Source organism: Stenella coeruleoalba, assembly GCF_951394435.1.
Source record: "Stenella coeruleoalba genome assembly, chromosome: 5".
NCBI classification, from domain to species: domain Eukaryota; kingdom Metazoa; phylum Chordata; class Mammalia; order Artiodactyla; family Delphinidae; genus Stenella; species Stenella coeruleoalba.
The window spans coordinates 127,924,219-127,943,016 of NC_137150.1; positions in this window are offsets into that span (position 1 = coordinate 127,924,219).

Sequence of the window (18,798 nt, forward strand, 5' to 3'; positions counted from 1 at the left end):
TGAACCTTAAAAAAATCCTATTCATTCTCTAGACTTGGATCCCTACGTACCAGTCAAGGAAAATATCTAATTTCTTCAAGGAAAAATAGTTCATATTTCTTTCGAAACATCTCTGTTGCCATAGTTACCGAATGGCCTCTATTTTTTTCTCCCTAATAATAACATCACCATCTAGATACACATAGCTCATGAAAGTGAATGTTTTATTGTGGAAATTTATAAGGACATGGGCTCTGCTTCCAATGACTTTTAAAAACCTGAAATTGAAGGATTTTATTAATAAATACACCTGAGTTGAACTTAATGCTTTTCTGAGCAAGAGTGCAGGAGAGAAGGGGGAATAGAGAAATTGAGAAGAATCATACAGTTTTAACATTACCAAGGTGAAAGTGATCTAAATTAGAATTTGGACTTGGTTGATCTTCTCCACCCCACTGTATATAAACACTCATACATGGGTTGCCATGTCTCTAAGACTGATACCCTCATCTGGATAAACCACAAGAAATTAAAACATACACACACATACACAAGCACACCTTAGAATAAGAAAAATATAAACCAGCTTATTTTCATTATTGGTCTTGCCAAATATAAACTTTAGAGACAAAATTTTAAATAAAGCAGCAACTATGAAAATAAACAATGAGATCCTTGTGTACAGGATTACGTAGCTGGGGTGTGCATATTTGCAATCACGCTCTGAGTAGAAATAAAATCAGTTTTCTCTACCTTCCTTTCCTCTTACTTTTTAAGAAGTGGTCACCAAAATCCTTATTAACAGGAATTTAAGGTCCAAGCATATACTTTTGGGAAAGTAGAGGTTGCTAAGAAATGTGTGGTCAACGTGCTCATTGTAAACAGTTCTATCAAATAGTCCAGTTACTTCAATGAATTGCAAAACCCATCAATTGTGTTTATGATTTGGAAAGTGTCTTGAAAACCAAGAAAGTTTGAAGACTTAAAAAGTAACTGACATACCTCAATATCCCCCTTTATTACTAATATATTAATTTTCTTTATAGTTTTCATTTTTATACTTAAAAAATCCTTATCCTACCTCACATGGTATATCATAAATTACAAGTTATTTACATTAAATGTATTAAAATACAAAATGCATTTAAGTGCTTCATATTTTAGTGCACTATTGAATTACAAGAGTGTGTTATTTAAATACATTTTTAGCATTTAATGTATTTTTCTAGATCCATTATCTCAATATTATTTTTAAATCAAGAATTCAACATAATTTTAACATAAAAATTACTTTTAATTTTCTTTATAAAAAAAGTTAATCCAACTTTTCAAGTAAACTATGTAGGCAGAATGGTACAGTGTTTGAGAAAAACTGGTCTTTTCCTCATAACTTGACTGCAGGATTTACAGATGTAAGCAAATAATATATAAAAGGAGAAATTCTTTTTTTTTGTTTTTTTGCGGTACGCGGGCCTCTCACTGCTGTGGCCTCTCCCATTGCGGAGCACAGGCTCCGGACACGCAGGCTCAGCGGCCACGGCTCACGGGCCCAGCCGCTCCACTGCACGTGGGATCTTCCCGGACCGGGGCACAAACCTGCGTCCCCTGCATTGGCAGGCGGACTCTCAACCAGTGCGCCACCAGCGAAGCCCTAAAAGGAGGAATTTTTTATGATTTTATTTTTCAAAAAAGTTATATATATATAACATGTATAATATATATTACATATATGTGATATGATACACATATATGAGATAGATATAAGTATATATATATATATATATATATATATATATATATATATATATATATATATATCTCATGTACTACAGAGACCTTTTTTTTTTTTTTTTTTTTTTTGCGGTATGCGGGCCTCTCATTGTTGTGGCCTTTCCCGTTGCGGAGCACAGGCTCTGGACGCGCAGGCTCAGCGGCCATGGCTCACGGGCCCAGCTGCTCCGCGGCATGTGGGATCTTCCCGGACCGGGACACTAACCTGTGTCCCTTGCATCGACAGGCGGACTCTCAACCACTGTGCCACCGGGGAAGCCCGAGACCTGTTTTTTGTTTGTTTGTTTTTTTTATTTTTTAACATCTTTATTGGGGTATAATTGCTTTACAATGGTGTGTTAGTTTCTGCTTTATAACAAAGTGAATCAGTTATACACATACATATGTTCCCATATCTCTTCCCTCTTGCGTCTCCCTCCCTCCCACCCTCCCTATCTCACCCCTCCAGGCGGTCACAAACCACGGAGCTGATCTCCCTGTGCTATGCGGCTGCTTCCCACTAGCTATCTACCTTACGTTTGGTAGTGTATATATGTCCATGCCTCTCTCTTGCTTGTCACCTGTTTTTTTTTTTTTATTATATTTTATTTTAATAAACGAGTGCAAGTACATAGTATAAAAAGGCAATACAGAGAACTTTTTATGTCTAGTATGATTCTTAGTAAGGAAGGCCATGATTTCTATTTTATAAATTTTCTCTTGATTCAAAATTTATTTTGTAGGTGGTGGGTAGGATGTTTTATTAGTTTTTTTCCACAAACTTTGTTGGCCTTCCCTACACTTATTTTGGTTTATTATTGTTTATATTTTAAATTATATGTTAGGAGGGATCCTTTATCTTGCCAATCAACCCTGTCTGGGTTTGGATCTCATCTCCTTTCACCTCTTTGAGAATTTTTATTGGTCAATTTCCCCTTTATCCTATCTTCTTACTCTCCCTTCCCACTAATGCAAGCTTTTTCAATTCTAAACAAGTATGAAATAATCTTGAAATTCTCTTTTCGCTTATATACTATTTTCATTGCAGATGCTTTCTCCTCCTCTCACTCCCTTATTTCTAAACTGTTACAGTGCCTAAAGCCATCTTTTAGAGCAAACTAATCTTCTTCCAGTGGCTTCAGCTCTCACTTATCAGCTGTTCACTCCAAAATCTATAACTCTCCTTTGCGATCCAGACCATATTGACAATTACCTCATGGAGAAAGGTCCCATCCTGCTCACCTTTAAACTGGTAGCTCCTTTCCTTTACCATCTCAGTTAATATTTTTCTCACTTACTCCCAAGCACAAACATTGAACTCCACATCAAATTCTCTTCTTCACTTTCCATAACATTTGATCCATGTGAATCTTCTGAATTCACTCCATCTCTATCACATCGACACTGCTTCATTGTAGACCCTAAACCATTGCTGTAACCAATTCATGTTAGACCCCTCAAATACAACTTACACACTGAAAACAGGGATATCTTTATTAAACAAACATCTAATGCTGTAACTCATCTTATTTTCAATTCTTCCAAAACACACTGCTGAATATACCAGAAAAAAAAAAAAATCTAGATTCCTTCAAATGGCTTACATGAAACTATAATTTTTCCTCCTATCTGATTAAAAAAATCCTATTCTCATAGTCATACATATACTACTCACTCACCATCTACTCCCATTTCAGGCACAGCAAACCCCTTGCTATTTACCAAAAGAACCATGTACACTTCTCCTTCTCAAGCAAAGCCTTATCATTCTTATCGCCTGGAAACTCCCTCCTCTTCCCAAGTATCTCCCATCCATCCTCTGAGACCTAATTCTCTCCTGACCTCATCTGTGAACCATCTTTGCCTTTCCTCTTCTAAATTACGTTTCCTATGTAGGTTTTTACAATTCTATTAAAATGTTTTTACATCATTTTTTTTAATTTTGAAGATGACACTAAATATAAACTATTGGTAAGATTTATTGAGCACTAACAATATGCCGAGAGCTCTTCCAAATTATAGATATGCAATATTTTATTAGGTCTTCACAATCACTGCTTGTTAGGTATTATTTTCACTGTACAGACCAGAAAACAGATACTCACAGAAGTTAAGTATTGTACCAGATTTACTCAATTAGCCTATTGCTAAGCTAGTATTTAATCCAAAATCTTCCTGAGTCCAAATCCTTTGATTTTTTTTTTTTTTTTTCTAGCAGATGATGTTTTCTTTCCAGTTGTTTGAATTCCACGTTTCCCCTAACAGGGTAAAGTATATGACTACCGCTTGAAGAAGGCTGTGGAATCTTTCTCATGAACCCACTTCATTAATTTTCCAGATTCCTAAAAGAATCTTTGCAGTGAATGAGGTAGCACTTTTCATTCTAGATGATTTTGACCTAACGTATGTGCATGCATCCCATGAAAGAAATTGCACTGACCTGCATCTTTAATGCCTGGTGCCTAAATTTCCCCAAACCACCTTAAATTTCAAAGCTTACAAAATTGGTAATGAGTAATGCAAAAAAGTCCAAGATATTCTACTGTGTGGTCTCTGCATGACATCTAGTGGTTGGAATTGGAAATTTTGAGGAAATTATAATTAATGCAGGAGGGGGGGAAAACTTACCTTGCTCTGGATTCTTTATTCCTGATATCAAAGGAAGAATGGTGAGACAGAGCTCATTCACTTTGAACTTTTTTTAAAAGCCTGTCTTTATTTTTGTTTCTCATTGTACATATCAAGGAAACAGAATCTGCCTCTGTGTTCAGCGATCTGTGCACCCTGGGGCTTATGAAACCTTATTTGCCTGTTATCAGTGCCTACTTTTTATGGATAGTGACTTGAGGAACCATTATTAGATGCAAAAATGAATAAACCCTTTCAATTTTCTTCCTCATACTCTGTGTGACAATAAACAGTGTATATACACAAGCACTCAACACAAAGTAATGCTATTAAATTCTATGACTGTGTTATTCAAAACTGTTTTAAAAACCTCTTCACAGGGCTTCCCTGGTGGTGCAGTGGTTGAGAGTCTGCCTGCCAATGCAGGGGACACGGGTTCGTGCCCCAGTCTGGGAAGATCCCACATGCCGCAGAGTGGCTAGGCCCGTGAGCCATGGCCGCTGAGCCTGCATGTCTAGAGCCTGTGCTCTGCAGCGGGAGAAGCCACAACAGTGAGAGGCCCGCGTACCGCAAAAAAAAAAATCTCTTCACATATACCAGTTTTGGTTCTAAACTTTGAGTCATACGGATGACAGTAGCTTTTGGTCTTTGATGATACAAGATTTGAGATTTGCCTACTACAAGCTCTTATTCCACTGAGATAACTGGTTATGGAAAATGGTACATGATCTGTTTCTAATAAAGGACACAGCTAGTTCCTCGGGGATGCAGCAAAGAATTTGGAGTCCAAGAGGTCAGAGAAGGTATCCTGGAGGAAGATGAGTTTGTTGATAGCTGTCCAGCATAAGTCATTGTTAAGAGAACAAGCAGCTGAGCAAGAATCCTGGCTTCCCTTCTTTCCTGTGGTGAGACCTTGGGCAAGCTACCTAACAGCTCTACATTTTGGTTTCTTCATCTGTACAACAGAGTAAAACTTAGAATCTGTTTTATGTGGTGAAGATTAATTAGCACAGTGCCTGTATGTGGTGAATCATCAACCCTTTTATCATACATAAATTTAAAAAGAGAGTCTTCAAATCCAATGTTGTTTCCTGAGAATATACAAAGGAACATAGGCCAAGAGAAAAGTAAGTAGGAATAAATAAATATTATACTCCTGACACCAAGACATGTAATGAGAGAATGTAAAGAGTGACTATAAATATTTTCTGGCAATCTACGTAAAAGGCCCATGACATGGGTTCTTAGGATATATGTCATGCAGATGAACCAGAAGTCTCTGAAACCCAAGCAATTACTAACAAATACTGCTTTTCCACTTTCTGTTGCTGTAGGTTACTCTTTTAGCCACAATAGGAACCAAATTAAACAGTTAGACCTCCTGAATCACAGGCTTTTACAAAAATCAACATCTAATACATAACTTGAATCACAATAACTTTCTCTATTTATTTTAAATGACAGAAGGTCAGCCAGAAAGTGTTTAGGTTTGCAGAGTCTATCGTTGAAGATTATTGTAACAGCAAACCCTGAAATTAACCTCCAGGATGAAGAGTTAAGGGAAAAAAAAAAAAACAAAACACTCCACATAGGTTCAAAGGAGACTTTTGTTGAAGAGGTAGGTTTTCCTGTGGTCTTTGAAGTGGGAGAGGCTGAGTGCTACTTAAATCCTGGGGCCTTGCGATGAGTGAACTGAAAGACAGATTGCTGATGGATCTGGAATCCCACAGTGGTTGTTTTGTGTCTTGCTTTGAGAAGGTTGGTGATAATTAAACTCCTTTTCCAGCATGATCTTTGTTTCTAACTAAAGTATCCTATTTAAGAAGAGCCAAGTAGTATAGGCTTTTTTTTTTTTTTTGCTACCATTAAAACTTACTCTCTCATCTACCTCCATGTTTATTTTCCCCAAATATGTGTATTGTTAGTTGAAGAAATTATTTCCTGAGAAGTGAGGTGTGTGTGTGCGTGAACACACATGCACTCACATGAGAGAGAGACAGACAGACAGACAGATTTGCTTCCAGAAAGCCCAGCCTTTACCTTTGCAGGACGATTTTGTTTAAAAATGTTATCTTTGCCTTTTTGTTATTTATCTGCAGGAGATAGCTGACCAATTTAAGTGTTGACCTTATGCAAGGCTGGCATCTCCACCCTTGATATTTAACAGACCTGAACTAAACAAAAGCTTATTCAGTTTGAGTCATTTTAAATATCTGGTCATTTTTTAACTCCATGTAAACTTTCTGGTTAAACCTCATTTCAAATAGCAAAAGAATTATAGCCTGAATAGAGTGCCTGGCCTATGATTTTCTCAATAAATATTTTTGACTGATAAGCCTAAAATGGGTGAGTATGTTTACTTTTTGGGGACGAACAGACTTAAAAGCAATATGTAGTATAATTTCAATTCTGAATCAAATAATACTACTAAAATGCTAAAACTCTGTACTGCTTCTCTTTTTAGCTGCCTTGTCCTGTTAATTTCTGTTTTGTTTTGTTTTGTCTTTTCTTCTATTAAAAAACTAGGATCAGATTTATAAATATCCAGTACCTGCCACCTGCTGGAGATAAAATCAGCAGTTTGAGCTTCTTGACTCTTTGAAGACAAGCTATAACATATTAGTAAGATTAAATATTTTAGATATATTCAGTACTTTATTAAAATGTGTCATATCTTGATAACATATAAAATGTCTTTTCATTGACAAGTTTTTGTGTATCTGTTTCCCTTTCTCTATTTACAAAGAAATTTTAATTTTAAAATATTTATATAAAACAAAAATTTAAATCCCTTACATTTTAGTAACATCTACTTTTAAAATTACCAAAAGTAGTTTTTCATAAAAAAACTCCCAGATTTTACTAAATATCCATCTCTCAGTGTGTTTGACTTATGGAACCATCTGGCTGCAACATACCTGGACTGAACTAGCACTTATGTTTGACGTAGATCAATGGATTTGGGACAGATTGATAAGACCATAAAAATCTGATGGAGAACAAAAATAAGAAATTTCTGCTCCTAGCAAAACACATACTGTGAGAGAGGGGTTCATGTGAGTCTGCCTGAAGTCTTGGATATAAAAATAGTATTTCTATAGATACAAATAAAACATTCTAGATTCCTTAGTATATAAGAGAAATCAATTTTTTTTCACTCTGCCTTAAATAAAAGTTTACTAAACAAAATCTCCAGCAGAATATACCACTCCGACATGTAGATGGTCAGTAGTTAAGACCTATGATTTGGTATAAAGCAAGGTCCAACCCATCAAATAACTATAGTCTAGCCCAGTGTAGAAATCCAAATTTCAAACAACAATCTATTGAATGTTTCTTGACTCCCTTAACTTGAGCCTATAGTCCTAGGAGCCCGTAGTGTAAGAGGAGAGTCCAATGGTTTCCTTTCCTTCTCTTTACCTTACCTTGCCCTCTGCTGCCTAGGTTGCTGGATAGGGCCCAAGTAAGGTGATATTGAAGTGATGAACATAGGCTTATGTATAAAGTACAACTGCAACATGGTGTTGATGTTCCCTGGACTTGGTCAATGTTGAAAGTAGACTTGTCCTCCAATGGGATGTTCTGATGGTTCCTCAGAGATCCTTTCTGAGATCTTTCAATTACTATTCTTTGAAACAGGTCGTTAGACTTCAGGTCCTCTCTCCCTATTGTTGGAGTTACGTTTCCTCTCTTGATGCTTATCCTGATCAAAATTCCTATACAATAACAGGATTGAAGCATATTTTTGCATTTAGTGCTTGGGAAATGCATTCTTTTGCTTTGCCATCATAAAAAAATATACTTCACTTTATACTTGTAAGCTATAACATTCCCAGTGTCTCCTGAAGTCCAGAGGTCAAATCGAGTTCTCAGAGTTTTGTGTTTTGTTTTGTTTTCCTGAAATTCCCCTTGTCATTTGAGTTATGTTAAAAGGGAAATGTCCTCTTCCTTTCCCTATGAATGGTGATGGATGAATGGAATGCCAGTCACAATGATATTCCCTCAGAACAAACTCTCACTCTCTTCCTTTCTTTGTCTTATATAATGAGTAAAGCACTAATAACAGCAGAATAGATTTTCACCATCCTTTGGCAAATCAGAATCAATGGTCTAGCAATTGCTTTTAGAATGATGAGAGTGAGGGTTTGTGTATGTCTGGGGGTAAGTTTTTCAACTGTAGTTTTGTTCCTTAAAAGGTGAGAGTGGATACTATATAAAATGACATAACTGGAATATATTTTGGAAGTTATAATGTGCTCTGTGTTCATTATCATTATCTATGGACATAAATGCATATGGGTATTCAGATCCTGCAACCTTCTTATGATAAACATACATGGGCCCAGGGATTTTATGTGTTCTCCTCACCTTCCTGGATTCTGTAGATAATCATTCCTCCTGCAAAGAGATGGAATTACCCATGATTTAAGGTCTTTCTGAAGAGATCCCCAATAATGACATTTGCTTTCTTTTAGCTTGGGAAGATCAAAGCAACAGGGATACAGAACCTTACACAACCACTACATATGGTGAAGGATAACATTCCACAGGCCAGTAACACATCTCTGCAGGTTGAATTATGGGGAAGAGGTGGGGAAGAGAGAATGAAACTGACCATAAGTTGAATAGTGGAAAAAATACAATGAATTCCGTAAAGCAGACAAGGGCTGGAGGGCCTGAGTTTCCTGCATGGGATAGCACTGCAGAAATAGAAGATAATATATACCTTGTATGGAAAAGTATCTTTATGCTGGGTTTGAGATTCTAATAAAATTTGGATACTTTTCAAAGGAAAAATTCTATATATTCTCAAATGCTTTCTCCTTAATATCCAATGTTCTTAGACATTTAAATACAAGTAGAAAATACTGTCAGTTGAAGTGTAAGCATAATATTTTCAAATTACAATCTATAGTTCTTCCTGCTAAGAGATTGCTCTAAAATGACTTCATTTTTTTTTTTTTTTATAAAATCTGTGTCACTCAATGACTGGCTTATGTCTGAGACCCTAAACACAATGATAAGAAAATAATAATTGTTCTATACCTGATTTTCTTTGAAAGTTAAGATGAGTTTCAACACAAGCTATTGTAAAATTGACTGATATGTTGGGGATTTTGAAGCATAACTAATACTTTAATATGAGCTACTTTTACATTTCACTCATTGGTAATTACTCAAAACTAACATTTTCTTCTCTTAAGTGAAATTTGAATTAATTTAAATAACAGCTAATGTAATTTTCAAAAACAGTTTGTTACTACTCCAAAGTCAATTACTGTATTTACCTTACACATATAACCAACTATTGAAAGATGAATGCATAATTACTCATGATACTCTAATGGGCTCTGAATTCCCAACTATACTAATGCTAAAACATTTCTCAAAATAGTAATTCCCAATACAGTACAGTAATGCTACACATTGTTTATTTGTTTTGCTTTGTTCTGTTTTGTTATTTATTTATTTTTGGCTGTGTTGGGTCTTCGTTGCTGAGCATAGGCTTTCTCTAGTTGCAGCGAGCAGGGCTACTCTTCATTGCAGTGTGAAGGCTTCTCACTGCAGTGGTTTCTCTTGCTGCGGAGCATGGGCTCTCGGCACGTGGAGTTCAGTAGTTGTGGCTCACCGGCTCCAGAGCGCAGGCTCAGTACTTGTGGCACATGGCCTTAGTTGTGGGATCTTCCCGGACCAGGGCTTGAACTCATGTTCCCTGCATTGGCAGGCAGATTCTTAACCACTGTGCCACCAGGGAAGCCCTACACATTGTTTTATTGTGTTTTCTGAGTCCTTAAAAGAAAGGTATATTAGCAATAATTTAGGATTTAGGACCTCAGATATTTAGCTTTGGAAGCAATAGTATAATATCAACCAATAGAAATTATTCTTTTATACTATGTTCCAGATTCTTACACATTTTAATACATTAAAATATAATTCAAAAGAAGATTGTAAGACATTAAAAGTTACATGGGTAAGAATAGAAGAAATGAACAAGGGTTGATGTGGTCCCCTAAGGCTGGGAATAGCAAGAAACCATTACCACCTATGGGCCTAAGGGAAAAAAGAGGCAGACTGATTATTAATAGCTATAGAAAATAGGCATGGGTCAGTTCTGCCTAACATGAGCTGTGAATGTCAGAGGATGAATACAACCAATAAGTGGACGTAGCAGAGAAAGTCAGGGGAAGAAGTATTCCCAACCCACTGTACTCCACCCAGATTAGAAAGAAAGAAGTAATACTTTCTCTATTTGCACAATATATGGTCTTATAAAGGAAACATACTAAATAATCCACTTAAAAAACTATTAGAAAGTTCACCAAGATTGTCAGACACAGGATCAATATAGAAAAATCAATTGTTTGGGGCTTCCCTGGTGGTGCAGTGATTAGGAGTCCGCCTCCAGGGTTTGAGCCCTGGTCCGGGAAGATCCCACATGCCTCAGAGCAACCAAGCCTGTGCGCCACAACTACTGAGCCTGCGCTCTAGAGCCCGTGAGCTACAATGACTGAGCCCACATGCCTGTGTCCCGCAACAAGAGAAGCCATGGCAATGAGAAGCCTGCACGCCACAATGAGCCCCTGCTCGCCACAACTGGAGAAAGCCCACGTGCAGCAACGAAGACCCAACACAGCTAAAAATAAATAAATTTATTTTATAAAAAAATCAATTGTTTGATATACCCTTGAACAATTCAACAATAAAATTTTAAAAATTGTATTTATTATTGACTCAAAAATTAAAATACTTTTAAATTTAATGAAAGAAGGGCAAAATGTATATTTTAAAAACTACTAATAGTTGTTGAAGAAAATTATGAAAGATCTAAATAAATGGAAAGACAACCCAGAACCACGAATAAAGTGTTAATATCATTAAGATTGCAATACTTTCCAAATTTATTTACGTATTTTCAAAGTAAACCCTATCAAAATCCCAGATGACATATTTGCAGATATTGACAAGTTGATCCAAACATTTATATGGAAGTTCAACAAATCCAGAAAAGCTAAAACAATCTTGAAAAAGAAAGGTAAAGTTGGAAGATTCATGCTTCCTGATTTCAAAACTTACTACAAAAGTAGAGTGATAAAGACAGTGTAGTACTAATATAATAGAATAGATTTGAGAGTCCAGAAAAAAAACTTCACATTTATGGTCAGTTGAGTTTAGATAAGGGTACCAAAACAAATAAATGGAGAAATAATAGTCTTTTCAGAAAATGGTTCTGGAACAACTAGAAAGCCACATGCAAAAGAATAAAGTTGGACAGTTACCTCATATCATACACAAAAAATAACTCAATATGGTTCAAAAACCTAAATGTAACAGCTAATATTATAAAATTCTTAGAGAATATATGTGTGAATCTTTGTGATTTTAGATTAGGCAATGTCTTCTTAGATATGACACCAAAAGCATAAGCAGCAGGAAAATAATAGATGAACTGGAGTTTCTCAAAATTAAAAGTATGTGCTTTAGGGCTTCCCTGGTGGCGCAGTGGTTGAGAGTCCGCCTGCCGATTCAGGGGACACGGGTTAGTGACCCAGTCCGGGAAGATCCCACATGCCACGGAGCGGCTGGGCCTGTGAGCCATGGTCACTGAGCCTGTGCGTCCGGAGCCTGGGCTCCGCAATGGGAGAGGCCACAACAGTGAGAGGCCCGCGTACCCCCGCACCCCCCCCCAAAAAAAAAGTATGTGCTTTAAATGACACTGTAAAGAAGGTGAAAAGATAAGCTCACAGACAGAAGACATTTACAAATCAAGTATCTGATAAGGGACTTGTATCTATAATGTACAAATAACTGATAGTTCATCAATAAAGAAACAAACAACCCAATTAAAAACAGAAAAAGGATCTAAACAGGTATTTATTCAAAGAAGATATACCAGTAGTCACTAGGCAAATGAAAAGGTGCTCAACATCATTATCTATCAGGAAAATCCAAGTCAAAACTACAGTGAAATACCACTTTACACCCATTAGAATGGTTATCATTTTAAAAGACAATAATGAGTTCTGCAAGGATATGGAAAAATTGGAGTCCTTTTATACTTCTGGTGAACATGTGAAATAGTGTAGCCACTTTGGAAAGTAGTTTGGCAGTTCCACAGAAGTTTAAACACAGTTACCATATGACCAGCAATTCCACATTTAGGTATATACTCAAGAGAAATGAAAATAAATATCCACAAAAATATTTGTACATAAATATGGTATCATTATTCATAGCACCCAAAAAGTGGAAGTAATTCAAATTACTATCAACTGATGGATGTATAAATAAAATGCCCAGGAGTAGGACTGCTGGATCATATGGTAATTCTATTTTTAGTTTTCTGAGGAATCACCACACCATTTTCCATAGTGGCTGCACCAACTTACATTCCTACCAACAGTGTAGGAGGGCTTCCCTTTTCTCCACACCATGTCCAGAATTTGTTATTTGTAGACTTTTTAATGATGACCATTATGACCAATGTGATGTGGTACCTCATTATAGTTTTTTTTTTTTTTTTTGCAGTATGTGGGCCTCTCACCGCTGTGGCCCCTCCCATTGTGGAGCACAGGCTTCGGATGCACAGGCCCAGTGGCCACAGTTCACAGGCCCAGCTGCTCCGCGGCATGTGGGATCTTCCCAGACCGGGGCACAAACCCGTGTCCCCTGCATTGGCAGGCGGACTCTCAACCACTGCGCCACCAGAGAAGCCCCCTCATTATAGTTTTGATTTGCATCTGTCCATCGATGGATGAATGGATAAAGATGTGGTACATATATACAATGGAATATTACTCAGCCACAAAAAAGAATGAAATAATGCCATTTGCAGCAACATGGATGCAGCTAGAGATTATCGTACTAAGTGAAGTAAGTCAGAAAGAGAAAGACAAATACCATATGATATCACTTATATGTAGAATCTAAAATACAGCACAAATGAACCCATCTACAAAACAGAAACAGACTCACAGACATAGAGAACAGACTTGTGGTTGCCAAGGGGGAGGAGGGTGGGGGAGGGATAAACTGGGAGTTTGGGATTAGCAGATATAAACTGTTTATATAGGATGGATAAGCAGCAAAGTCCTACTGTATAGCAGGGGTGTATATATTTAATATCCTGTGATAAACCATAATGGAAAAAATGTAAAAAAAAGAACCTCTTTATGTATATAACTGAGTCACTTTGCTGTACAGGAGAGATTGGCACAACATTGTAAATCAACTATACTTCAATTTAAAAAAATAAATTAAAATAAATAAATAAAATGTAGTATTTTCATTCAGTGGAGAATTATTTGTCAGTAAGATGTAATGGACTACTGAATGCAACAATAACCTTAAAAACATCATGCTAAGTGAAGGAAGCCAGTCAGAAAAGACTACATGTTTTGTGATTCAATTATATGAAATATCTAGAATAGGCAAATCCAAAGGGGCAAAAATATATTGGTGGTATCCTAGGGCTACTGGGAATGAAGAAAAGGGTACAATCATTAAAGTATAAAAGATTTCTTTGGGATTAATGAAAATACTCTAAAACTGATTTTGGTGATGGTTATACAACCCTGTGAATAAACAAAAAAATAATGAATGATATATTTATATGAACTCTATGGCATAGAGTTATATCTCAATAAAGTTGTTTCTTAAAAGTCATAGTAATTACTATAAAGTGAACAAATGTATTTAAAAGAGCTTATCTCCTTATTAAATTTACAATCTACTAGGCAAGACAAACACCTTCCATCCCAACCCCTGACATTGTTCTAGGATCAAGACGCTTCTGAATTCCACAACTCAAGTCCAAATTCATTGTTGAGATAATCAAAAACAATTAGGTAGACAACACTTTTTTACATAACATTATGATGTGATCAGTAACTCCCACACAGATAACCCTCCACATTTGCTAAGGGATTGTCATGCAGTAATAAGTTTCCTGGTGATGTCAGTCATTCCACGTAACTATGTCTTGTCTTTCCAGCTCATTATTAATACTGTGGATAGCAGGAACTATATATCTGGTAGAATGTTATTCATGTAATATGTGCTTAATAAATAATTGAAGAAAGAACAATAAATAAATAAAAACATGAGTAGTGGACACTGTAAACTATCAGAAGAATCCAACTATTCACTGCTAAAAGCTTGGTGGCATGTTAACAATGACAAATCTTCTAATTTTCAGTACCTTAGTGGTTTAGCAAAGTCCCTTACTGCCATACATATTACTGATTATTCTACCTCTTGCTAGGCTCAGGCTAGAGTAATGTCTACAAATGATTCTAAAGTTTGAGTGCCTTTATCAACAAGAAGCTCTGCTCTTATTCCATCAATAAATGTCATTGATGTTAGCAACTTCTGACAATTATTTCTAAATTCAGTAGCAATATATTTTAAAGTTCTAAATTAATAGATTTAGTTATAATGATTCTTAAAACTATTTTAGATAAAATGTGGATAGAGTTATTCATTTCTATTACGTGGTTGACTTCATTCTTGTCTTGTTTTATAATCACATATGTGAAATCTTTAAAGGAATCTGTCAATGAGACTTATGAACACAAGAATCAAAAGAGTGAAAACTTAACCCATCAAAATGGCCCCGTCATCTGCCCAAATTGGATTACATTCCTCCATTATGAGGGCTGTTTCCTGACTGGTGTCATTTCAAATCCATTCATATTTGTTCTTCCTCCTTTGCAGTGACAGTTGAGTCCCACTTTAAATCGGATCTGCATTTTTTTCTGCATTTGCTGCAAAATGGGGATATCCTATCTCAGGTTGTGACTTGCTGAGATCTCAGTATGTGTGTTTCATACTCTTCAAACACATTAGAAGAACTTGCCACTGTTCTGTTACCAGCAAACCTACTAGATCCATGGACCTCAGTCTCTGGGGCAGGTGCCCCCTCCCAGACCAAAGGTGGATGGGCAAAGCCAGAGACTTAAAAAGGATCATTGACATTGGGAACAGAAGCCTTCCCTTTCTCAAACTGGTTATGCTATCTCTCCTTCTCCCTTCTACCAGTAAATCTTCCTTTATCAGAGGTCATTTCTTCCAGTCCTTTTCTATATACTTGCATACATACACACATATTTATTGTTTTATTTCCCTCTTAAAAGTCATTTAGGGAACTGACAAATTTTGCTATCAGTGAATAATTCTTTGATGAAAACACAAGTAATTTCATCTTTCCTCCTATTTGTAAAAATCCTTATAGGATAAAATCCTACGGTATAATTGCTGGGTCAAAGAACAAATGTAGTGTTCATCTTAATGTGTAATGCCAAATTTTCCCTTCCTCTATCCAAAACTTTAACAATCTACAAACCCACAGTATGTAAGGAGTGTACATTTTTCTACATCCTGGAAAATACTTGATATTAGGTCCTTCATGCTGTTGACATAATAGATAAAAATACTTTATTTCTGCATTAAATTTCATATTAATATTTGAAGTTGACCAGTTTCATATACTGGTCATTTACAGTAACTTTGTTCATATATTTTATCCATTTATGTTTTGAGTTTTTTGTTTGAAAGTAATCTTAGTTACTTATATTGATATTTTATCTTATATATTTTATAAACTTTTTCACTATATGTACCTTTCTGACTTTCAGTAAGACATCCAGAGTTTTATTCATAAAGGCTATTTTTTAGGTTTGCATTAGGATTTTATTATTATATCATTAATGTACTTCAATATTTCATTTCTTAATAAGTTATTGTAAAAAGTTACATAAAATTGTAATTGTATGCTCACTTTGCTGATTTCTCTTACTTGTTCTAATAGTTTTTCAATTTCTTGTGTTTAATTTTCTTGGGTTTATTAAATTTATTAAAACTTGAGATTTCTGTATAAGTGGTTATTTAAACTTTAGGACACATTAGAATCCCCAGAGGGCTTGTTAAATTATAAACCGCTAGGCTGATACAGTAGGTCTCTGATGATAAAGCCCAAGAAGATGCATTTCTAATAAGTTCCCAGAACAGGCTGATACTTCTGATCTGGAGAGCACAATTTAAAAATCATTGTTTTTATATAATAATTACTTAATCTGCAAATAATTGAGAGTTTTTTCATAGGAATTATCTAAGACCACAATATATTATTGAAAAGTAAATTTCTTAGTAAACTAGGAATAAAGGAGAACTGCTTGAACTTGACAAAGAATATCTACAAAAATAATTACAGTTAACATTATACTGAATTGTGAGAAACTAGAAGCTTCCACACTAAGATCAGGAAGAAAGCAAGGATGTCACTCTCACTGCTTTTCAACATCATACTGGAAGTCCTAGCTAATGGAATACATAGGAAAATAAAGTTAAAATATGCTGATTGGGAAGAAGAAATAAAACTGTGTTTGTTTGCAGTTGATGTGAGTGTCTATGTAGAAAATCTGAAAGAATCAACAAAAAAATCCCATGGAACTAATAAGTGATTACAGCAAGGTTGCAGGGTACAAAGTTAATATACCAAAGTCAATAGCTTTACTTTATATCAGCAATGAACAAGTGGAATTTGAAATTAAAAATGCAATACGATTTACATCAGCACCACCCAAAAATGAAATACTTTGTCATAATTTTTTTTGAATAATAGATCTATATGAGGAAAACTACACAATTCTTTTTTCAATCTAAAAAAGTCAAGAATATTTTAATTGTTGTTAGTTTAATTTACCACATTAACAGGTTAAAGTAGTAAAACCCTGAAAAATTCTGATAAATAAAATTAAAGGATTAAATAGATATATTCAATGTTCATGGAAATGAAGGCTCAATACTGTCAAGATGTCAGTTCTTCCCAACCTGATCTACAGATTCAATGTCATCACACCAAAATTAAAATCTTGTGAGTATGAACAAAGTGATTATTAAGTTTACATGCAGAAGCAAAAGACCCATAATAACACATACACTATTAAAAGAGAAGAACAAAGTTGGAAGGCTGACACTATCTGACATCGACACTCACTATAAAGCTACAGTAATCAAGACAGCATCGTTTTGGCAAAAGAATTAACCAATAGATCAATGGAACAGAACAGAGATCCCAGAAATTGGCCCCCATAAATGTAGTCAACTGATTTTGACAGAGGAGCAAAGGCAATGTAATGGAGCAAAGATAGTCTCTTCAACAACTAGTTTTGAACAACTGGACACCCATATGCAAAAACAAAACAAAAAAAAGAATGTATGCACAGACCTTACACCCTTCACAAAAATTAACTCAAAATGGCTCACAGACATAAATGTAAAGAGTAAAACTCTAAAACTCATAGAAGATAACATAGGATAAAATCTAGATGACCTTGGATTTGGCAGTGAAAACACCAATGGTACAGTCCATGAAAGAATTTACTAGCTGGACTTCATTAAAATTAAACATTTCTGTTCTGCAAAAGACCAAGTTCAGAAAATGAAAAGACAAGCCACAGACTGGGAGAAAATATTTTCAAAAGATATATATAGTAAAGAACTGTTATCCAAAATATACAAAGAACACTTAGAACTGAACAATAAAAAAGCAAACAACCCAATTAAAATTTAGGTCAAAGACCTTAACAGACACATCACCAATGAAGATATACCAATGGCAAATAAGCATATGAAAAGATGTCCTACAGCATATGTCATCAGGGAAATGCAAATCAGAACTATGAGATTCCACTACATACTTATTATAATGGCCAAAATCTGGAACAATGACAGCACTAAATATCGACAAGGATGTGCAATAACAGGAACTCTCATACATTGCTGGTAGGAATGCAAAAATGGTATGACCATTTTAGAAGACAATTTGAAGGTTTCTTACAAAACTAAATATACTATTACCATATAATCCAGCAATTATGCTCTTTGATATTTACTCAAAGGTAAATTATTACACAAAATTATTACACAAAAACCTGCACATGAATGTTTATAGCAGCTTTATTCATACATGACAAAACTTGAAGCAACCAAGATGTCCTTCAGTAGGTGAATAAATCAACAAACTTGGTACATTCACACAATGGAGTATTACTAACACTTAAAAGGAATGAACTATCAAGCCATGAAAAGACAGGGAGGAACCTTAAAGGTACGTTACTAAGTGAAAGAAGTAGTATCTGAAAAGGCTACATATCATATGATTCCAATCAAATGATATTCTGGAAAAGAAAAAAACTATGGTTACAACAAAAATATCAGTGGTTGCCAGGGGTTAGGGTGGGGTAGAGGCCATGAATAGGCAGAACAGAGAGGATTTCGGAGGCAATGAAAATACTCTGTATGATACTATAATGATTGGTACATGTCTTTACACATCTGTTCAAACCCTTAGAATGTACAACTCCAAAATGAACACTAGTCTAAATTATAAACTTTGGATGATAAAGATGTGTCAATGCA